The following is a 25,383-nucleotide window of genomic DNA, read 5'->3' as shown; positions in this document are numbered from 1 at the left end:
GTAATTAGTTTATTTTTTAGGGAGTAAAGTGATATTGTAATGCATCACTTTTAATGTCAGCTTTTATTGATTGTGTTTTCAGGAGTGTTTGGTGTTGGGAAAGATGAAATGAAGACAGAAGAAGTGAAGACGGCGCTGGGACAGTCTGTAACTCTACACAGCGGTGTAGAGGAATATCATCAGATCATCTGGATGTTTGAGGACAGGAATATAGCTAAGTGTAGGGGGAACACAGATGGGACTGGATCATGTGAGATCACTGATGAGAGACTCAGAGACAGACTGAAGACAGACGATCAGACCGGATCTCTCACCATCATCAACATCAGCCCTGAACTCACTGGACTTTATAAACTACAGATCATCAACAGATCCTCTAAAACTTCATCATACAAGCAGTTCAGTGTTACTGTCTCTGGTGAGTAAATTCTTGATATCGTTCATTTACAGCTCTTCTTCTGTCATTGTAGTATGACACTAAACACAGCGTCTCTTTGTCCATCACAGACAGTGCTGTGATGTAATGAAGTAATAATACTTTGTTTCACTAGCTACTTCAGTATTTTTGGGGAGTACCTGTACTTTACTTGAGTTTTTATATTTCAGCCTACTTTTACTTTTACTCCACTACATCTCCTAGTTAAAATGTAAACTTTTACTCCGATACATTGAATGAATGATACACTGAATGAATCAAAGTTTGAATGAATCAGTTGAATCTCAGTGATTCACTCATTAACAGTCACTTGCTGTCACCATCTGGCTGTGTTCATTTCACATGTGGACTATTATTTTATATATATGTATTTGCTTCTTTTCCATTTTGCATTTACTTGTACTTTTACAGTCAGTACTTAATTAAGTACGTTTAAGACTTAAACAAATCTTTTCATATTTAAGTACAATAAATATCACATACTTTAAGACTTTAACTCAAGTAATATTCTAAATGGTGATTTCAAGCTCTAGCAAAGTCATTTTCTGGTAAGATATCTGCACTTTTACTTGAGTATGACTTTCATGTACTTCATACATCACTGACTACAGAAGCAGATCAAACTGGACTGGGACTGGGACTGATTGTGGGACTGGGTCTGCTGGTGCTGCTGGTGTTTGTTGGTGTTGTGATTTATTGTTGCTGTTGCAGAAACAATAAATCAAAATGGCAAGTATAATCTACAGCTAATACTGTACATCTAATAACATTGTGTAAAATTAAAACCCCTGAGCTCACATTCCCTTCACTTGTTGTAGCAGAAAAATAATACAAATGAAAAGATAGATAACGTATAATAATAAATAATATAATAAATAATGGATAACTTCATATTGTGTAAATATAAAATGATGAACAGATTATGATTAATATGTCTTCAGGAGATGTTTAACAATATGTGGAGAACGGAGGAACAGTCTTCAGGAAAATCACCAGCTGCTCATTCAGTAATGAATAACTAAACAGTATCTGACACTTGACAGAGCATCGTGTCAATGATAACAGCCATAATGAGCTGCATAAATACATTTACTAAATAAAAATATCATACAAAGTCATTTCTGGAGCGCCACCTTCCAGCTCACACCAACAAACCTGAAGCAGCTTCTTCAGTTTCTGTACTCTAGTAGTGAACCCAATGCCAATGACTTTCTTTCTAAAAAAGAGAGAAATTACTAACAGTAACTATGATATTTTATTGTGAATTCAAATAATATTTACATATTCATATTTATTTGTTAGAGTATAATCTGATAGATTTATGAAGGCAGCATCGTGTATTATTTGCTGCCTGATGTCCCACAATCCTGTGCGTTTGATTCTGTGTCAGCTGAGCTAAAACAATGAAATGGTGTCTGAAAGTTGTGGTCTGTGGTCAGTTTGTGTGAAGTAGTATTGTAGTAATTGGACATATTTATAGCTAGTGTCAGTTTCATGACTTGACCAGTAGATGACCAGTAGCACTGCTCCACACATGCTGCTCACTAAAGCCCATTGATCCACAATCAGGAGAAATCAGTAAATTCAGTTCTTAAAATGATCTCAGAATCAGAGCTGAGTTTAGCTGCAACCCTAACCAAACACACCTGAACCTGCCAATCAATGTCTTCAAGATCACTAGAAAAGCTAACGATCTTTATGTAAAATAAAAAGAATTAGCTAAAGTTATGGAATGAAAAAGTGATTGAAATAAACAAGGAACAGAACACACTTTGGAGGTAAATTATTATAGATTATATCATGATTTCCTCACATATCATGTTGATGATGGTCATTGGAAAACAAATAACAGTTTCCATTGTCTTCTATAGTCTGATGTGCTTGTGAAGCATGCACATTAACATCTGTTAATAAAGTTAGTACAGGGTCCAAGTCTGCTTTCATGTTGATGTCTGTGATTTCTGGTCTGACATTGACTCCGTGAATAACTTCAAAGAGATTCATATTGAAGCATTAAAACATCTTTGAGTTATTTACAAGGACAAAGTTATTGAAATAATGAACTCTTTCTGAAGAAGGTATTTTCAGTAGTACTTGCTTAAATATGTTTTATTAAATAACTGCAAATTTTGCCTGGAACACAAATCATAACAAGTCATGTGTCACGCTGATGGTTATATATGAAAAAAAAAGCTATCTCCCATTGTTCAGTGAAGTAAACAATGCTGTAAACTCAGTCTTATACCTGATCCAGCCAGATGATGTGTTTCATCTGATCTGCAAAAGTCTCTGTTAGCCTTTACTTTCTCTGACCAGCACAAATCCAACAAGTGTTATTATATTAAACTGAAATCAATGGAGAAAACTTAACATGGAAACCTTGTAAACATAATGCTGGCAGTGTACTAAAACATGCTAGTAACGTCACATCATGCTAACAACATGTTAAAACATCTTTTCACTTCACCCTACATTTATTTATTGGGTTTTGTGTGTCGTCTGGCTTTAGTTTGATTTTGACAGAAGATAATATCATTTTGACTGCAAGATTTTGTTTATCTGTCAGAAAGCAGCAGATGAAATTAAACACGAACACTTGTAAACACACACTCAAAAACATACATTTTCTTTTTCAGTTTTTGCTCAGTGTGTTGTTATGATGACACACACACACACACACACACACACACACACACAAGCAGGCACATCGTAGATGAAATCGTGACTTTTTGTACCCTGACTACACATACTACAGTGTAGAGGTCAGGAACAAAAGGAGACGCTCAGTGTTGAGTGGCCCTATTAGTGATTGTGTAGCAGCGTTCCATCAGTGGATATTGATGCACAAATTCTGATGTTAGCACCCCTATGGCCCGGGACATCCACTGTGGCTCTTTTCCCCATCACGTTCTTTCCTAGATGACGTGTTTTTTTGTTAAAGAGCCAGTAAGATGAAAATTCTAAGCTTCCTATCACTGTTTATAAGTCCTGTACATTAGGCTTAAATCCATCCAAGGTTAAAAATTGTCAAAATATCATTTTAAAATGACCTCAATTCTCAGAGATCCCCAAACGGTTCACGCGAAGCTGTTCAAAAGATTCAGTTTCCTTAAACCCCACCTTTCGGAAGCATACTGTGTTCTGATTGGTCAACTGACATAGTCAGTTTTGATTGGTTGTTCCGCACACAACTTCATGGTAAACAATGCGTTAGCATCTGTTTGGGGTGAATTATGTCTTATTCCTCTCATCGCGAAGCAAACAGTAAAATAAAAAACTTTAACAGTCTCGCTGCTTTTCTTCTGTGTGGGTGTATTCAAGCCGCGCGCTTCAGTTTGAATCTGAATAGCGCGTTCAGCGCGGGGGTGTGGTCACATTAGATATAACGAAGGGAGACATGAAAAACAGACATTGCGTTGTTTTCATATGGATTACTTTATCACAGAATATCTGTTTTTGTTTAGTTTTAAAATAGACATGTCAAGCTTTCTATAGATATCTCTCTCATGTCTCTTTGTTGAGTATTCACGGAGTTACACTTCATTTTAATGACGTGTTTGTACATGACGATCAGCGCAGACAAAGGCTGCAGACAGCACACATACTGATAAGACGCTCGGGAGAAAACAAATACATAACTTCATAATCATACTTCGTGTTGTGATTCGGAGATGCTCGTTGGTCTAAATAAAATGAACCCTCTTTTATGGCCTAACGCTTTGAAAATCCCGCCTTGTACTCACCGAGATTAGAAAAGCAGTCATCAGTGAAATGTTGTGAACACAACAAAAGGGATTTGTTGTACTGCTCTGGTATTGTGGTAAAAATGAATTTTAGCCATTGGTTCTTCTGATCTTCATTCTTTGGCAGTGAAAATAAAACAAACTTGCCTTTACAATTAAAAACACACTGTCTCCTCGACATGATGCTATCACACCAAACAGAGCGTCTGTGTGTGTGTGTGGGGGGGGGTCAGAGTTTTGTTTCTCTCAAGACGGTAGGCGGAGATTATTATGCAAAGTGTTCCTAGTGACGCACATAGAGATGGGCAAAAGATTTGAAATCTATAACGACTCGTTTCAGCGATTCAGAGTCGACTCCTTACTTTAGAAGCCAATAACTTTATAAATCGTGTACTTTTTGGTTTAATTACTTTGCACATTGTTTACACTGATGGACAGCTACATCATACACTGTAATACAGGTAATTTTTGATTTCCCATCTGTGTGGCTCTTTAATGTCACTGAATTTATTATGTCGATTACCACAATCAATATATATCTAGATGAAATATTTATTGAAAATATTAATAATATTCCTAAACGTCTGAGAAAATATTTACCAGTGGAAAAAGAGAAACTGAGCTTTGCAATGTAAATGCTTCACCTTTATGTAATCATCTTGTATCTAAGTTACTATTATTGGTTAATTTTGACTCATTGGTGTGTACAGACTGGACCATATTATGGACGTAAAATGATGACGGGACACCTTGCTGCACAAGAGTTCATGCATCAGAGGTTCGAGTGCGGAGGACATTGGCACAGATGCATGAACCATATCACCAGACTCGATGCCAGGTATGTGCCATAGTACATTATTTATCATAAAAATACATAATGTGTTAGCATCTACATTATTAAACATTACATAATCATACATCAATGTGTATTTAGTATTTAACTTAAAAAAATAGAGATAAATACAGTTGAAAATGACGTAGGCAAGTCGGTAAGTCTAGGGTCATTTTCTGGAGGTTTCCTGGACAAGGTTTAGATTAAGCCCAGACTAGAGGTTAGTTATATTAGGATTTTTAAGTCGTCTTTACAAACATACCTTACAAAAAAAAAACATTAAGTGTGCATTTTGAAACAGAACAATGGGATTGATATATTTTTTTAAGATATCTCATTGCAAGCTGTTTTCAGGTAAAACAGCTTAAACTTGCATTTTAGTCCGGATAACTGCCCTATAATCTCTCTACACCAGTGCTTCTAAAACTGGGGCTAAATACTTTCTATATGTAATCTAATGAACTCTGTTTTGTTTCAGGGTGCACGTAATTTAAATCCTGTCCCATATAATGCAGAGTATGTGGCTCACTAACTGCATATGGACCAGAACGAAAAACTTTGCATGTTTGGCGTGACCCATGTCATAGCCATTGATGGCTTTAGCAAAAAAATAGTTGACATTCCACCATGCCAATAAAAAACAATTTAACAATTTATGAAGAGGTGTACAAGTAAGACTAAGATTTTCTACTCTAATATTACCATATTTTGGTCCATTCAGTGATAAGATCAAAGCTTAACTTTATTTTCCTAGAAATGCTGTGCTTTCCCATGAGATGTGGGATCAGGTCAGAGTGGACCATGGTAGAGAATTTGATCTATCCCTCTTCATGCAAGACATCTTGGCAGAATACAAGCATAACCAGCAATGACTGCCTTACATCCAGACAACATCAACTAAGGTCACATTTTATTATTCATTATTATCACAGATGTCAGATTTTTACCACATATATACTGTTCTGTACGGTGGCCAAGATAAATTCGCAATGCTTCAATAATTGCTAAAACCAGGTAAAAATAAATTGCAGATTGACAGTTAGAATAATATTTTTAAATGTATTCAGGCTCTTTTAGTCAGCTAATGAAAGAAAGGACAATGGAATACAAATACAATGTGTTAACTTCAGTCAACTTGTTTTTGTTCTTCAGATCAAAATGTGTTGCCCTTTCTGTGGCTTCCAATGGCCGACTTTGCCAAGATTTTGCAGTTCATGTGGGCGAGATGTAAGCTTTGTCATAGAGAAAGCCCCTAGAACTGCGGGTGATGACCAGGTGTCATGTCAGACTGTGCCCAGAGCTAATATTCTCTTACTGTGATTCTCTATATACTGTTCTGTCCATTAAATTATAAGAACTACATTTTGTTCATCTTTTTCTCTCTGTTTCTGGTGTGACAAACAGACTTTGTCACACATAATCACATGTACACTAACCAGGTTATAGTATGACATACAGAACTAAACCACACCAATACATTGCACGTGTGTTTTTTTTGTACATCAACATAGACCTCCCAATACGACCTAACTGTTAAAAGTGGTACGCTTAAATGCCTGTACAACGCTAGTTGTTCTTGTTCTTTTGCTAACTGGATTTGTGCACAAATTTAGATTAAATACATATACTTTTCAACCTGTATCAAACAGTTAACTCGTTGTTTGTTAATGCTGTTACATTTTTATGTTTAAGATTATATTTGTGGATTCCTAATGACATTTTTCTCTTTTCCCTTCATGCTCGGGAACCGTATTAGATGAAATCACTGAGGCAGGCCTAATCCATAAATATTTCTCAGAAGGCCACACGTATGAAGTGATCCTTGATTTTCTTGTAACAAAGCATAACATTTTCCTGAGTCTGAGCACCTTAAAGAGAAGACTAAGGAATGCAGGCCTAACAAGGAGGACAGACTATACACCCATTGGTACTGTGAATGCAGCTATAACACATGAACACACAGGCTCAGGTCAGCTTTTAGGTTACAGAGCTCTGTGGCAGACATTGCGGCAGAAGTATTTCCTGACGGTTAAAAGGGATGATGTAATGCTCTCAATTCGAAGACTGGATCCTCTGGAGTTCAACTTCCTTTTTATAGGAATGCAGTTTAAATAATACCTTTTGTTTGAAACATTTAAAAAAAATCAATTCCAAATAACTGTTCAAATTCAAATCCAAATTCAGCACTTAAGTAGAACATTGTGTATACTTTCATTCCATCATTAGGACTCAGTTTTGGATTGATCTCTTCAGTGACCTGAGAGAGAGACACCTTTTCAATGGCAGCCATGAGCATACGTGCCTTCTACGGTTTGTCTTTTTGAGCCTCGTGCAGAAAGACCTTGATGAATACAGGGAACTCTGGAATAACCACACCATCCGTCCTGTTCCTCAGTCTTCTTGTCATTCTGGTAAACCAGAAGCCATGTATCACCTGCCTCACAGGTTCCTATTAAATCCATGCAATATATGGTTTATGTTCAGAAAAAAATCTGATTTCATTTTCCCTTAAGTTTAATCATTAATGTTCAAAGAAAATGTGATTGATTGCATACAGTATATCTGACACAGAAGTGTATAGTGAATGTCCCTCACTTGAAGATAATTGGATTATTTTAAATCAGAACTAGATCATTGTATAAAAAAGAAATCAGATATTCTTAGATAAAATACATTTACAATGCATGAAGCAAAAATGGGTATTTAATTGATTTGCAAAGTGTCTTTGTAGTAGAAGCAAATGTAATGACCATATTGGACATTGAGGGTCAACCTTTGGCTTATGTCTTCAATTTAAAAAATATAAAACAAAATAACTGCTGTTGAGAATTACCTAACACTTAAAAATATGTCCAGATTTTAAAATCATCAGTTCAAAGAACAACTTTATTTGCTCACTGCATATGTGATCAGTGTTTTACTGAACATCTATAATTTAAACTCTGTATAACAAAATCTTACATTTTGTGCCAAGAACATGCCATGCATTTCTGTTGTAACAAAAAAACCTCGGTCCATGAGGAAAAATGTCACTTGTGAAAATAAAATCTATATTCCTCAAAACACACCAGTATATCAGTACAGTCTATTAACCTGAGTGTCCCTTGTTTAACTGAGTGACTTGACATTTGTAATTATAACATAAGTACACATTAAAACATAAATTATACAAACATGCCTGCATTTCAAAATACGAAAGAACAAAGTGGCACATTTTCATTTCAATAAAACGGTTTACTCTGACCTAAACCGCAGAACACCAGCTTAAGGTATTCTGCTTCAAGGAAGCCCAAACCCAGGGGAGTTTTGTATGCCATAATCCATGGCTGCCTGAAACTCTTCATAACTCGGTAAGATTGGAATTTTAATTGTATTTGTACAAACATTTGCCATTGGAAATGGACAGCTCTTCTGAAAAACTAGCTGTGGCTGTGGCTGTATTGCTGCAGGAGGAACTTCCTTCAGCCCAGATCCACACATAAGGACATCTTCCAAAGAAGGACTTGCCTCTTTTTGTAGGGGAGCAAAAGAGAAATGTTAGACACTTTGTTTTTTTTATTTATTTATTAAATTGTGGCTTTTTTTCTTGTTGCTACATTCGAATCAGTGTAGTAATCACCTAGCAGCTATAAGGCTTTGAGCGCAGTGGTGATTTGTTGTATGGAGGTGGTTTGTCATTTCTTCTAAACCACATGTAACATAATTGAACCCTGCTTAAATTTTTATGGACCGCACATTAAGCAAATGTGGATCTAACTCTTTGTGTATAACACTCATTTAAGGTTCCCTGAACTGACAAACATTTATGTTACTTTATATCTCATTATTTGTTGCAGTGTCAATTTGTCACTTTTATTCTAATTTTAACCATAGATAACAGCTTCCAGGTAGAGCAGATAATCTTGCCAGTAGCTATATAGGTACATATATGCATGTAGCACTCAGCTCCGTGAGCTTCGAATGAATAGATGTGTCTGTCTGCCTTCGGCTGGCTGCCGGCCACTTCTTCAATGTAGTATCTAGAGAAGACAAAAATAAGAAGACATTATTATTATTATACTATAGTGCTTCATCAGGAACCCAAAGTGCTTACAGTACATCTGCGATTGGACACACATTTTGGATAAAGGGCTGATCATAATAAAAAGTGCGTCATGTAAACACGTCAGTTGGATGATTCTGATTGTATTCTGTTAAATCTGAAAGATTCTGATTGGAAACATCACCCCCTCCCCCCTTTTTATTTTTAGCGGCATCGTTCTTTCATATGCACATGTCCGTCACGGGGACTGCATTGTTAACAGTCACACGGTCAATCATGTACATCCAAAGCAGAGAAAATTCATGGATAGGAAAAATTTAGCCACTCCTGCGTTTTTTGGTTTGCTTAAAACACAAGTTAAGGACAACTTCTGCAGTTGTTTTAGGGAAATTAACGCTCTGCGGATGTCAAAATGCTATTATTCTGAATAAAGCTTGGTGCATGTTTATGCACGTCATGATTTGACTATTTGTTTCCATGTAAACTGATTCAGATTAATCCCTCAGATATTTAATCTGATGTAAGAAACTTTGCACATGTAAACAGATCTACTTGTCAATGGGCTGCACTTTCATAGCATTTTTCTGCACCCAACAGTACCTAAAATACTTTACAATGGCCTTCCATTGACCCATTCATAAAAGGGTTACACACACCTGTGGTGTCTCTCGAAAGCACCGTGTCACCATGGGACTCTCTTTAAAGGGCTCAGTCTCCTCTCTGGAGTCTTAGGCCCCGTCCACACGGAGACGCGTTTCTGTGAATACGCACAAATTTTTTATCGGATAGGCGTTTCGTCCACACGCATCCGGCGTTTTCGTAAGGTGAAACCGCTATTTTTTTAAACCGGGTCCCAGAGTGGATAAATTTGAAAACGCCGTCTTTGCGTTTTCGTCTGGACGGCTAATCCGTATATTTTCAGAAACGATGACGTCATCAGCCCACGTCTCCCCCCTAGTCAGACACCTCTACGTCACGTAACAGCAACAAAAACATGAACAAACACTGAACGATTGTCTTTTTATTAACTAACATTAACACAGATTAATAAATGTATTGTTCCATGTTCGTTTGTGTACCACGCGCAAGGTTTATGAGCATAGTCCAAGTCTTCTTCTCTGTTTTTAGTGTATCTCTGTGTCAGAATTACAGCGGCACATACTGGTCTGGCATGTATACTACATCATTTTGCGGTTTCGTGTGGACGCAGATATTTCTTGAGACAACGAAAAAAAAGATCGGATTGGGGTAAACTCCGTCTCCGTGTGGACGGGGCCTTGGAGAAGAAAGAAACATAGTAAAACTCTTCAACAATTTTTATTCGTCCCAGCAAGCCACCCCAGCCGGCACATGACCGACCTTCAACGTTGAAATATGGTTGAAATAAGGTCAGTTGGGGTTTCAACGTTGAAACAACGTTGATTCAACGTTTAAAGCTGAATGGTTGAAAAACATCCAGCACATGACCAACTTTCAATGTTGAAATATCGTTGAAATAAGGTCAGTTGTGGTTTCAACGTTGAAACAACGTTGATTCAACGTTTAAAGATGAACGGTTGAAAAACTTCCAGCACATGACCAACTTTCAATGTTGAAATATGGTTGAAATAAGGTCAGTTGTGGTTTCAACGTTGAAACAACGTTGATTCAACGTTTAAAGATGAACGGTTGAAAAACTTCCAGCACATGACCAACTTTCAACGTTGAAATATGGTTGAAATAAGGTCAGTTGTTTTAATGAAACAACGTTAAAAATGTTTAATGCTAAATGGTAGAAAAAGGTTAACAAGCTTTTAAATTATTTATATTAAATTATTTAAATTAATTAATTTGTTATTTTAATAGCATTTTAAAATATTTTACCTATTCTAAATCTAAAGGTATATGTTAAATATTATCATCATTAACAACAATAAAACTATATACATTTCGCTGCTTTATCAAACTGAAACAACTCCCATTGGTAGTTTATTTTATTACTTCTATCATGATTGGTTAATCTGGCTGTCATTCAGGAAACTGGACAATGAATCGGTTCGCGCCTTTCTACATTTAAAAATATGACCGTTATTGTCGTCTTTCTGTGAGTGAGGCGGATAACTGTGAGCTGCTGCTCGTTATAACTGACTGCTCGGTCGGTCCCGAATTATTTCATATTTGCCTGGACATTTTTTTATTTATTTTGAGCGAATTTGAGTCGTGACATGTCAATGGAGAACAAAAACTGTGAACACAAGAAGGGTCAGGTGTTCTGCGAGGTCCTGAAAACATACTGGCAAAATGAGGTAAGAAAATCGCTAACGTTATCTTTATTATCTTTTGAAAATAGTAAAGTATTACCAGAGTTTACAAATGGGTAGCTTAAAGGACATGTAACCTGCAGATAAATAAATAGCCGTGTGTCTATTTTTGCATTGCTTTATCACAGATGATCAAGTTAGATGCTCACCCAATGTGTTGCTGTGTTAATGTCTGTCTTTTAGAGATTTTCCCATATTTTCCTGATATGAATCCCATGCATTAGGTGTGTTATATATGTTTGTATTCTTATAATAGTTTCAAAGTGTTTTCTGAAACATATAAGTGCAAATGTCGGTATTTAAATAATATAATTTTAAATTAATTAATAATAAAAGGATTGTTAAAGCCATGGTTCTCAAAGTGTCAGGCCCCCTCTAGTTGTTATGCAGGTGAAACACTAAATTAAACTAATTCATGTTAATACATTTTAACTTAATCTTTGCGTAAGTTTTTTTTTTTGCACTTTTAAGTATGTTACAGTTAAAGTACAGTACAGTTTTGTAACTTTTGTTACATAATTACATTTAAAATTACATTTTAATTTAAACTTTTTTTTTCATTTACCTGTGTATAAGCACAGTTGTAATGTTAATGTTCAAACTGTATTTACCATGGTAAAGTGTCTGACAACAATAAATATTCTTATTAGAATAAAACTGCCTCATTTTTTAACTGTAGACCTGTAGCTGAATAGTTTGGTCTACTACGCTGCTGAAATGTAATGTTGGTCATTATGGTGCAACTTAATATTTAATAACAAATATTTTCTGAAGTGGTACTTGGTATAAAAAGTTTGAGAACCAATGGTTTAAAGAAATGGTATAATATGAAATCCTGCTTTTTAAGAACTTTTCAGTAAACCATTTCTTCTTTCCCCTTGTAGAGTCATCGAGGATCCAGTTTATTCTTGAAACATTGGTAAGAAATTGTTCATCTGCTACATGGCACTGTCACTTCTGCTAGAGATGCTTTGACCTTTTGTGATAGGTTTTGATTGTACTTAGTTTAATAAAAATTTACTGAATTAGATTTTACTTATTTTACTACACTGTATTGCTAGTGTTCTGATTAAAACAGTGTAACTGGGGGCTCTGAAAACACTGTTTGTGAATAATTTGTTAATATTGTAAATTTTCATCTGAATACATTAAATAAGTGTTTAATGAATAGTGTTGTCCACTTTGTTTCCAACCTCACTGTTACTGAACTGTAAAGTGAAAATATTGTGTGATTTATTTTGTATTCAGTTTTCAGTTAAATATATTTCACAATGTCAAAGTTATTGTGAAACATTGTGAACATACCTAAACTCACTGGTTAAATCTTATGTGCCCTCCAGAAGTTTGTGCTCTGCAAGTGAACGAAGCCTTGTGGTGCCATCCCAAAGAGGTTCAAAATCACTCTCACGGACCTTTTCCTGGACTGTGCCCAGCTGGTGGAATCGCCTCCCAATCTCAATCCGAACTGCTGAGTCTTTACTCATTTTCAAGAAACATTTTAAGACTCATCTTTTTCACCGGAACTTAACCAACTAATGCTAGCACGTTTCCTTCATATCTTGTCTTTCATATAAAAAAAAATATAAAAAAAAACTGGCTATGCGTTCTGTGCTAGACTAACTGAGACTTGTCATGGCACTTGTATACTGTTGTTGTTCGCTTGTTGACCTGACTGCTTCTGTTGTTCTTATTTGTAAGTCGCTTTGGATAAAATCCTCTGTTAAATGATTAAATGTAAATGTTTATACAGGACGGTACAGAAAGTGCACAAGTGGGAGAGAGTGGAGGGGACGGCGTCAGAAAGGACCTAGCGCTGGGACACTTTCAAGGATCACCCGAAGCACAACCACACTATATACACGAGGCTGCTGGTTCTAACATTTTAGAGTGCCCTGCGGTAGAAATCTCATTCTGCATTCCCCCATTCCCCACGGTAAAGAAGACACAGTCCGGGGGGGTTCCCGTTAGAAATCAACTGGTTGAAGGTTCCCTGCTCGTACTGTGCAACACATTTTCACTGCACAAATGTACACAACTCTTGTAATGAGACACATTACTAAAACATGTTTTTGACAGAAACTGTAGTTTTCCTCCAAAATAAAAGATCCACTGGTTTCAGTCCTAAAGGTACAAGGGTTTGTCTTGTAAGTGCTGCAAAAAATATGCATTTATGTGCCAATTTTTTTTTTTACAAAAACCTTTAAATATTATTGTATTTGGATTGTTCTACTCCATGTTTTTAGCATTACCTCCATGCATAGGCTACTCTGCATAATAAAGTGTGGGATTATTTTCATCTGTTTTATACAGTATGTTTCCAAAATTAAACTGCTGTTTGACAATTTTGAGCATGTGGTAGTTTATTGAAGTTGTTTGTAAAGCCATTGCTGCCAGTCATTAGATTTTTAGCCTTGCATGTACCGTGTTGATCTAAATGCCCACTAGGATCTAGGTGTATTTATACACGGTGCAAGGTACGACGGGGAAACAATGTTGATTAACTTTTCAAAATCAACACCTCATTCAGCTTTCATCCCAGGTCTGCAGCACGACCCTAATTCATCCGTCATGCAGGTAAGACGGTGAAACAGCGTCGCGATTTCCAGGGTGAATCCACGTCGTGATTTCAACGTTGATCCAATCTGCAAAATCGAAAGGTAATTCAACGTTGATTCAACGTCGGGATTTCAACGGAGAATCAGCGTCGTGATTTCAACCGTACACCAACGTCACGATTTCAACGGTGAATCAACGTCGTGATTTCCACGTTGATCCAATTTGCAAAATCGAAAGGTTATTCAACGTTGATTCAACCATGGTACCTGACGTTGTTTCAACGTTGAATCAACGTTGAAATGCCGGCTGGGACTATAGATTCTTATTTACAGGGGGAGCTTGGAAAACATTAAACATTTCAATAAATTAAAGTTACATGCAAAAGTAATCAGTCAAACATCATAAAAATCCATATAGATCTGTTTGAGTAACAAGTAAACTAAATAAATAAATCAAAATGTAAGGGGGTTACTCACCGGTTGCACTTCTCCAAAAGTCGAGGAGGAATCAAGATCCTCCACAGGAGTCCTTCCAGTCTTGTTCATAGAGGACAAATAGTTATTCTCTTCAATAAATTAAAGTGCAAATACATCAAATAATGAACACTATCAATCAGCCCAACATCACAAGTCTCTACAGCTCTGCTTGAAAAACAGTTTTATAAAAAGCAATGAAAATCAGAGGAACTTACCTTTTGAGCAATAATGGCGAGGTCACTTTTCATTTGAGGGATTTCTAGAAAGAGGTTATATAAAGAAAAACAATAATTACAATCACAGGATCAAAACAGCACCCAGCAACTCCGTGCCCTTACTCTTCGAAAGACATTTCCTGCAGCTGTGAATGCAAGCTACAACCCTCCAAAGCCCATTGATACGGCTCTGCAGAGGAAACCTGGTTGTGAACGCAATTTTCTTTCTCCAATTTCTCCCAAATTCAAATTCCCCAGGAATTTGTTAACCCTCTACGAATTCCTCCAGAAAGAGACAAATAAATATAATTCTAATTTGAATCTTATCAATGGCTAGATGTGCACCCACACTACCACACCAGCTAACAACATAGCATTTATTTTGCCAAACACATGTATCCATCTCCAGAAATAACCCTGCTAATAAATATTAGGAATACTTACGATTGATGATAATGTCATTCAGACGTGCATTTTCATTTTTAAGAGAATGGATTTCATTTCTCAACTTTGGTTGAGTTTCCTTCTCTCCCACATCTGTTCGTCCAGGTGTTTTCTGAATTCAGCAGCTGTCTACGAGAAAGAGACAGAGAGAAGAACAACAGCTAATTGTTATATAACTTCTTTTGTAAAAGGTTGATTCTGATTGGCTGGGAGGATGTTACGAGAGGTGTAAGAGGAAGGTGACAAGAAGTCTAGGGCAGAAATCCCTCCACTTGGCGATATGTAACTGTTGTCCGGCTTCCTGGTGGTCATTCCCTACTTAAAGGAAAGCTACACCGTTTTTTCAATTTTTACTATGTTCTTACCTCAACTTAGACGAAATTATAAATCCCTGTCTATTTTCAATGCGTGCAGTGCATCGTGAATGTGTTAGCATTTAGTCTAGCCCATTCATTCCTTAGGATCCACACAGGGATGAATTTAGAAGTCACCAAACACTTCCATGTTTTCCCTATTTAAAGATTGTTACATGAGTAGTTACACCAGTAAGTGGGGATTTTTTTAAGCAGATAAAAAATGAGAACTATATTGTATGGTGGAAGAGCACTTAGTTTGCAGCACTTCGACCTCTGGCGCAGTAACATCATCACTCCTGTGAACTCCCCCCTCTCATTCAAACTCATTGAGAGGAAGAGTGATGTTGTTACTGCGCCAGAGGTTGAAATGCATTTGTCCTTTAAAACATGAAACTTCCACATCTTGTATTTAATGTAATGTATGTATGTAATACACCACACACTGGATGTCATCATTTAGGCTACCTTTTTCTTAGAGGGTGGTACTATGTCCTCTTCATCCCCAATACGCTCCTCCTCTTCGCTGGCCCGCTGGAAGTGAGAGAGAAAGAGAGAGAGAAGACAAAGTTGCCTACTGTGCTGGTGTCATACCTTGTAACAGCTACTGGTAATGCACTTTATTATAAAAGTCTTACTTATCTTTACTGTATTGTACAGAGCCCCGCACGTCACCTGTAGGAGAAAAAAAATCAATCCGTGGCTACGGTTTTGCAATCCGTCCCTTCAGTTTATAAACCGTATCAGGCCCGGATTGGCTAATCGGGAGCACCGGGAAAATTCCCGGTGGGCCGTTATGTTTTTTTGGCTGCGAGGGCCGTTGTTGTGAACTAAAGTGGGCCGGTCTAAAGCATGAAACTCCAGGGCTGAAAATGAGTCCCAATCCGGCCCTGAACCGTACTCACGAATTCATAAACTGTTCCCTCGGTTTAACAAATCGTGACCACGAATTTCCAATCCGTGCGCTCAGCTTTTTTAAACCGTACACTCGGTTTAAGAATCTGTATATATTATGTGTGTGTGTGTGTGTGTGTGTGTGTGTGTGTGTGTGTAAAATACATTTCTTTTAGATGTATAGCACAGTAATGAATGCAGCAACATGTGGTAGATGGGACAGAACAAGAAAGACTTAATAATCTTTTATTGTGCTAATGTATTATAATATGAAAGGTATGGCTCCTATACAGTGCGCAGTGCTTATACACAACCAGTGCGCAGAATGATGCACTTGAAGCAACACAGAGTCACAGCGTGTAGCATTATTCATAGAAATGTTCAAAACGCCAAGGGAAGAGATATTGATGTTGTGTATTATATGTGTGCAATATTTTGAGCCTTTTCTTTTAACAGTTTTAAATATCAGTTATTGTGCGCTCTTGAAGAGAGTTTCATTGTTTTGACTGTAGTAACTAGGGCTGGGATGATACGCTAATCTGCCAATTCAATAATATCCCGATACTTGTGTGCCGATTCAATATATATTTATAATTCTATATATAATTGAGTATTGTGATTATAGTTATATAACTTGCAATTTGTGACTTATCCAAATTGTCTATACAATTATTTGTTTGTCTACACTACAGTTACATTTATTTTTTATGTATCTTTTTGAGGGGGGGGGGGGGGGGGGCTAATAGCAAGGATGCATAAAATTGAATACCAGTGGTAGAGAAGACTTTTGTAATTTGCAAAAGAATACCTTTTTTTTTCAATGTTTTGAACTTTGTGTTTATAAAATAATCATGAAGAAAAAATTAGACTCTCCAGAAATGCTAAGTTTTCTTCCCCATCATTTCTAATATGGGTGTGTTTCCCTAAAACCAACTGTGGCCACAAGTTCCTTCATTACCAATAGAGTTCAGTGGAACTAACAACCGTAGTAAGATAACTGCAGATGTGATTCACATCATGTATGTCATGAGCAGATGTACACTTTGATCATAGCGGCAATAATGCGATTAGGTGCATGTAAATGTACTGATTTGTGATAATCAGCAATGTTTCCCGATCAGCAAATCAGTACATGAAAAAGATCATGTGACACTGAAGACTGGAGTAAAGTTACTGAAAAATTCAGCTTTGCCTCATAATTATTTCAATAAATACTGGTACATTTTAAAGTATATTCGAAAAAGAGTATGAAAACTGTTATTTCTTTTTTTTTTTTTTTTACAATATTACTTTTTTTTTTGTTGTTGTTGTTATTTTGATTAAATAAATTTTGCCTTGGTGAGCAGAAGAGACTTCTCTTGAAAACCATAAAGAAAAGATTCCAGATTTTGACTGGTTGTGAACATACATGAGCAACATTAACAAGATGATCCTCCCTTTCAGCTCAGAGAAGGATGTTGACAGTGCAGGCCCAGGATGAAGAAGAGGAGGAAGAACACATTTAACAATTTTCTCATAATATTTCCATGTGTTATAATAAAAACAATGAACATGACTACAGTAATATGCTAAATGTTATTAAAAGATTCCAGTTTGCAAGAAATCTGAGTGTCTGACTCTACACTAGAGGAACTCTTTTCTGAAGAACATCAGGTGCTGAGAAGAAGCCTTGCTCTACAGCAAAACACTGCATCAAGCCTCCTGTCCTTCCCACAGAAGAGCCGGTTTCCTGCTGCTGGGGTAAGAAACACACTCTTCCTCTTCTCTATCGGCTGTCCAGCACCTAACTCTACCTCCTCAGCACTTTCTGAAAGAGTCTTCTCCACAGTCAGTAATCAGAGATCACAGATTCTCCTGAGAAAGTCAATACGCTCATTTTCTTAAAAACAAATAATACAGGAGAGATGCTAGAAATCTCTATATTGTTCATTTTTCAAATCTTTACGCTTTATGAATGTTTTTTTTCTGAGAAGCTCAAGAATTATGGTTCTTTGGTAATTGCTTTATTGTTTAGGTTCATCCTCTGACAGTGAGCACAGAGCCCTGATCATGACATGCAAGAAAAAGAAAGAAATCATGTCCATGATTTACTAATTCGTTCCCTCTATGTACTAAAACATGCACGATTACTTTTACATTTCATTGATTTGCTAAATCGTATGCACAATTTACTAATTCATTCTCTTGATGTATAAATAGTGTACACGATTTATCAAATCGAGGGAATGAAATAGAAAATCGTGCGCATGAATTAGCCTACATTTTGTAATGCATTTCATGTAATTAAAGCACATCACCACCAGACATTTATACCAGGAGCCTCATATACGACGCTCACGAAACAGTTTTACTTTGTGCAGTATCTGCTGAATTGTTTCATATCTATTTATCATGTATTTTTTTGTTGCACCAAATTATGTAGAGTTGTATCAATAAGTGTACTGATAATTATTTATAATTTTCACTGATAACATCATTAACTATCCCCATCCTTAATAAGACAAACATTTTCTATTGTTTATATTGTGTAATCTATGAATTGATGTGTTCAGTTTTCCGTGCTCATGACTTAGAAACACTTTGCATGGTTAAAGAACAGGTGCAATGTTCAAAATGTTTTGGCTTAGTATTTGTAGAAAGTAGTGCTGAATAAATGTTGATTTGTGAATGAATGCAGTGTGTTTTTGTCTATTTTATATTATTGTCTATCCTATAATTAGATTACAATTAGATTTCATAAGGTTTATTTTTTGCACCAGAGATGGATTGAGTTTATTAGTTCTTTATGTATTTCAAGGTAATGGTGAGGTGAAAATACGTTGCTGCGACCAATATGATCACTGACTCAGTTTGGTCACTGGGACGTACTCATCACGTTCCAGCGACGTTCCACTGTATCGTCGCCACGACGGATATGGGAATCACAAAGTTACTTCGCTGGAACGTTATTTGGAACGTCGCTGCGACGAATATGGTCTAGTCCAGTTATGTCGTCACGACGTTACTATGTTAGCTGGGATGTGATACCAATAGAGTGCTGAAGTTATGACGTCACTTTGTAGGCCGAAACGCGGAAGTAAGTTAGCATTTTAGCACTACGGGTTCCCTCGCCCTAAAGTCTATGGGTTTTTTGAATGGGATTTTACTAAATTGCCTGAAATAAGGTCTGTGGTTAACAAAGCCTCTAAATATTTTCACTTTTTGATCTATGACATAAAACACACCAGTTATAACCTGCTTGTGATTTTTTTAACTTTATTGTGTCTTAGAAACGGTGGTTGCTAACAAGTTGCTAAAAGGGACTACATCCTTTGGCGGGGACTTTAGACGTCATCAAGACTAACATGAAATCTCTCACTAGCCCGTGTTTCAGCCTTTACTGTCTATGGTTTCAGCCTCACGTTCAGCTCACCTTTCAGTTAATATACATAACATTTTATATTTAGTTTTTTCAAGTTGTAGTTTTTACAAATATTATTGTACACAGAATTCTGTGATATTAAGGTAACCGATAACCAGTTCTTTATTTCTGTGGAGAGACTGTAGTTCGACCATGGTGTTTTGTTTTGTCCCGAGATGCAAGCACAAGGGGCCGTTCACATATCGCGCCTAAAAACGTGTGGAAAACGCTAGGCGCCGCTTTCTCCTTCTTTCCAAAGCGCTCGGGCAGTTGCGCCCCTGAGGCGTCTGCCTTTGCTAAGCAACCATGATGTGCTCTCTCTATGAAGACGCGAAAATTTCAGCAAAGGATAAATGGATTTGCAGCACAAAAAAATTGCTTTCAGTAGCTCTGCTGCTAAATTTATTTCAAAATGGCAATCCATATACAGCTATGAACAGCTGTTCCTTCATCTTGGCTGAGTTTTCAACGTTGTTACGGGAAAAGATGAAACTGATTGCTTAGTTCTTGTCACATGACCCGCGGTGCGCTTGCAGCATTCTGGAAAGTTGAGATGTTTTTAACTCGATGCGGTGCGGACGCGCCTGGAAAAAACGGGCTTCCATTATGAGCGCGCATGCCGCGCGCCTACATTGAAAATAACGAACTTGCGTGCGCAAAAGACGCGAAATGTGAACGGCCCCTAATGGTGCATATTGCTTAACACGCTATTGTTCCTTTGACGGTCAGATGGAGTTAAAAAGGCTAGCATGAAAAAACTTTTCTCATAACCAAATCAACATCTAAAATACCTTTGTCTTTCTCTTAAAATATCTAAATGCTTGTTTACTTTGCCGCTGTTTAATAGATTAGATCCGCTGCAGTTTTATTAAAGGCTAGCGTTACGTCGAGAAATGTGTTTGTTTAAAATATTCAAAATAATAACGTTACCTGGTTTATTGGCTTATTGTAACTAGTTTGGATATAATTATAGAAAGGGTGGGTCCTGCACCCTGATATTTGTGAACTTGGCTTTTACCCACTTATAATAATATGATTGTATTTGTAAACAGCATTAGTTAAGGCATTAGGTAACAATGATAATAAATAATCTGTTATTTTAGTAGTAAATGTATTTAAATGTATTTAGTAGTAACTATATTTAATAAGTGCTATATAAACGTTGACAGATCAATGAAGAAGATTAATGTAAATGCTGAAAACTCCATTCTAATATAATAAAAATATTTTATTGTGTGATTTTTCCCCCACCCCACTTTGTAATTTTAATCTGTAAAGGTGTAACTTCCATAAAACATTGCTTATTTTGAATTTATCCTTAGACGAGCTGACCGGAAGCCCAGTGTCCATTCTTGCATCTGCAGCTGTCATTTTCCTGCAGGGGGAAAAAATGTCCCTGTTTTGTTTTTATCCACAAACGATGTTCCCACTGGACAAATTTGGAAAGATCATTCATACTCCCTGAGACAGGATAGCGCTGATGTGCCTAAAAATGTTCAACCACCCATTGTAGCAACAATGCCATCTTTCCCTGTAGAGACCTGTTGTGTGAATTATCAGTTTTTGCAATTAGTATATAGTTTGTTTTCAGTTTACTTATTTTATGAAAATAAAGATGTTTACTACAACTCTTGCTTTAAGGTTTCTGTGGCTAAGTTATTAGAGCATTTTATTAACTGTGCAAAAGGTTGCGAGTTAAATTCCCAGAGAACATGCTGATATGTATAGCCTGAATGCACTGTAAGTCGCCTGTCTGACAAATACCAAAAATTAAATGTTAAACAATTGTATACTATTGTAACTACACTCCAGTCAGCTCACAGTAATGTGAATGGGAGATACAATTTACTACACTGGCTCTCACATTGGGGCTTGTGGATTACCAGGTAAAAATATATAGAAAATGTGAACAAAATGAGTATATATGGTTTATTCAGGGAACATATATGGTTTATTTATATTATATTATAATAAGCATTTGTTGATGCTATTGGACAATTCTCTTTAAATTCAACATATGTAATTATATACAACTATTATATTAAATGTTTAGAATTTAACTGTGTTATGCTTGTTCAGAGATTGTTTGTATAGTTATCTTAAATACATAGAACACTATTATAACTCCTCTAACGTTATCCCTCCCTAGTTTTACTTACAGAGACTCGATAAACCTTGTCCCTCATGCTGGCCCTTACAATACGGGTAAGTAAACCAGCATCTAAGCTGCACTGTGCTACATGTCCAGATTTATAGTGGTTCTCTCCTCGATCTATGGTTTTTCTATCATCTAAGAAACAAGGACATAATAATGGAAATTGATACGGCCATAGCTAACCTTAGTGCTTCTGAGATTGTAAAAGCGCGTTTTTTTTTTTCTGGTGAATTAGCAAATGGTATGCAAGCATACAATCAAACATAATACAGTGAAAGATACTCTTTAAAGTTTATTTGGGGCACAATGATAAGGCATAATAATCTTAATCACAAAGAAAATAATATTAAGGTTTATATAAAATAACAAAATATTACATAAAACATTAACAAAAGATAAAAAAAAATCTCAGAGAGACACACGTAAACAAAATTATTTTCTAACATAAAAAAAAAAAAACGAATAGGCAATATTCTCATGGAGAAATGGATAAGTGTTCATACACAGCGCAGATCATAATGAGCGAGCGTGTTTTTTTAAATAAAGTTTGAGGAAGCTTGATGATGACGTTGATCCGCGACCATGGTGTGCTGTAGTCCGTTTATAGCCTACCGTTAGCATTTTATATCTGACGGCTTTATTTAGGCTTCAAAATGTATACATTTTGGAGTAATTAAAAAAGATTATCTTGGTAGACAAAACGTGTAAGGGTCATAACTCTTTGTTGAACACAGATCTTATTTTTTACGATTTTCCAAAAGTCTATGGGGAAAATGCATGGCTTTTCGATCGAGGGAACCCATGCGCCGCTAACTTCCGGGTTGGCCTACAAACTGATGTCATAACTTCGGCACTCTATTTCACGTGTTCGCACATACATAAGTTCTTGCATAATTTTTTTTCGTTAATTCTTAGTTTTAGCCTTGATAATAGAAAATATTTATGACATCATGTATGACAGTCAAAAATGAGATATGAGCTACAAAATGACCAGATCCTGCCATTAGCTTTATAGAAGACATATCTTGTATGTAAAGGGCTTATATGTGGATATGAAGAAGCAATAAAGGAGACCTATATTTCCTGTATATGCACATATATGCACCTCAATTTTGCTTATGTGTGGCATATATACGCATATGCAGCGAAGTATATACAGTCTTGTTCAAAATAATAGCAGTACAATGTGACTAACCAGAATAATCAAGGTTTTTCGTATATTTTTTTATTGCTACGTGGCAAACAAGTTACCAGTAGGTTCAGTAGATTCTCAGAAAACAAATGAGACCCAGCATTCATGATATGCACGCTCTTAAGGCTGTGCAATTGGGCAATTAGTTGAATTAGTTGAAAGGTGTGTGTTCAAAAAAATAGCAGTGTGGCATTCAATCACTGAGGTCATCAATTTTGTGAAGAAACAGGTGTGAATCAGGTGGCCCCTATTTAAGGATGAAGCCAACACTTGTTGAACATGCATTTGAAAGCTGAGGAAAATGGGTCGTTCAAGACATTGTTCAGAAGAACAGCGTACTTTGATTAAAAAGTTGATTAGAGAGGGTAAAACCTATAAAGAGGTGCAAAAAATGATAGGCTGTTCAGCTAAAATGATCTCCAATGCCTTAAAATGGAGAGCAAAACCAGAGAGACGTGGAAAAAATGGAAGACAACCATCAAAATGGATAGAAGAATAACCAGAATGGCAAAGGCTCAGCCAATGATCACCTCCAGGATGATCAAAGACAGTCTGGAGTTACCTGTAAGTACTGTGACAGTTAGAAGACGTCTGTGTGAAGCTAATCTATTTTCAAGAATCCCCCGCAAAGTCCCTCTGTTAAAAAAAAGGCATGTGCAGAAGAGGTTACAATTTGCCAAAGAACACATCAACTGGCCTAAAGAGAAATGGAGGAACATTTTGTGGACTGATGAGAGTAAAATTGTTCTTTTTGGGTCCAAGGGCCACAGGCAGTTTGTGAGACGACCCCCAAACTCTGAATTCAAGCCACAGTACACAGTGAAGACAGTGAAGCACTGAGGTGCAAGCATCATGATATGGGCATGTTTCTCCTACTATGGTGTTGGGCCTATTTATCGCATACCAGGGATCATGGATCAGTTTGCATATGTTAAAATACTTGAAGAGGTCATGTTGCCCTATGCTGAAGAGGACATGCCCTTGAAATGGTTGTTTCAACAAGACAATGACCCACAACACACTAGTAAACGGGCAAAGTCTTGGTTCCAAACCAACAAAATTAATGTTATGGAGTGGCCAGCCCAATCTCCAGACCTTAATCCAATTGAGAACTTGTGGGGTGATATCAAAAATGCTGTTTCTGAAGCAAAACCAAGAAATGTGAATGAATTGTGGAATGTTGTTAAAGAATCATGGAGTGGAATAACAGCTGAGAGGTGCCACAAGTTGGTTGACTCCATGCCACACAGATGTCAAGCAGTTTTAAAAAACTGTGGTCATACAACTAAATATTAGTTTAGTGATTCACAGGATTGCTAAATCCCAGAAAAAAAAATGTTTGTACAAAATAGTTTTGAGTTTGTACAGTCAAAGGTAGACACTGCTATTTTTTTGAACACACCCCTTTCAACTAATTGCCCAATTGCACAGCCTTAAGAGCGTGCATATCATGAATGCTGGGTCTTGTTTGTTTTCTGAGAATCTACTGAACCTACTGGTAACTTGTTTGCCACGTAGCAATAAAAAATATACTAAAAACCTTGATTATTCTGGTTAGTCACATTGTACTGCTATTATTTTGAACAAGACTGTATACGGCATATATGCAGCATATATATTATAATATATGTAAATATATGCAGCATATATGTGCATATACACTGCATATAGGTTTCATATATGCGCATATATCCACATATAGGTTCTTTCCATGTTGGTTCAAATTAAGTTGACGCGTGAACTTGACATAACAAAGCTTAATATTTCTTTTTCTTCTGACACACGACTATAAAACACTTCTATATATCCACTCAAAACATTGTATATGCTGTATGTTTTTGTCGATAAAATGATCTAATAAATAACATTTATTTAGTGTCTCTTACCTGACTCATGAACTTGACAAGATGACGCTGTTTCTCCCGTGAAGTCACTCAGGCTCATGCACGTGCAGAAAGATCTCAGTGTTGGCTGGATTAGTTTTTATTAATTTAGTCAACATTAGCATAACTCACTGTTGACTGGAATTGAAAATAACCGTTCATTCAACGTTTTTTAAATCTATTTGTGTAATATAATATGTCCTCTCAACTAAACCCAAGCTATAAAATTGGCTCAACTTAAATATTTTTCCCCTTCCAATATTTCGTTAATTTGATTTTTTACAGTGTGGGTTACTAACATTCTTTAACACATTTTCTTTTGTGTTCAACAAAAGAGAGAAACTCATTCAGAAAGAGAAAAGAGTGTCAGGGACATATTCGCACAAAACATGGATAGGTTACAAACAAATGTCGTGGTGATGTAGTTTTCCTGCTAGAAAACATTAAAAACAGCATTCACCT

The 25,383-nt window shown here is 36.5% G+C and overlaps 1 long non-coding RNA gene across 1 annotated transcript; it reads right to left on the bottom strand.

The window, feature by feature from the left end:
* Nucleotides 1-14,243: 14,243 nt before the first annotated feature.
* On the bottom strand, nucleotides 14,244-15,068 carry LOC113099564 (uncharacterized). Its single transcript, XR_003289483.1, has 3 exons — nucleotides 15,045-15,068; nucleotides 14,601-14,644; nucleotides 14,244-14,445 (listed from the first exon to the last, which is right to left on the bottom strand). It is a non-coding gene; the product is annotated as an uncharacterized LOC113099564 (long non-coding RNA).
* Between the last annotated feature and the right edge of the window lie 10,315 nt (nucleotides 15,069-25,383).

This window comes from Carassius auratus, unplaced genomic scaffold (genome assembly GCF_003368295.1).
Source record: "Carassius auratus strain Wakin unplaced genomic scaffold, ASM336829v1 scaf_tig00216964, whole genome shotgun sequence".
NCBI lineage: Eukaryota > Metazoa > Chordata > Actinopteri > Cypriniformes > Cyprinidae > Carassius > Carassius auratus.
The sequence above is the reverse complement of the archived record's forward strand: the minus strand, read 5'-3'. Positions and strand labels throughout refer to the sequence as shown.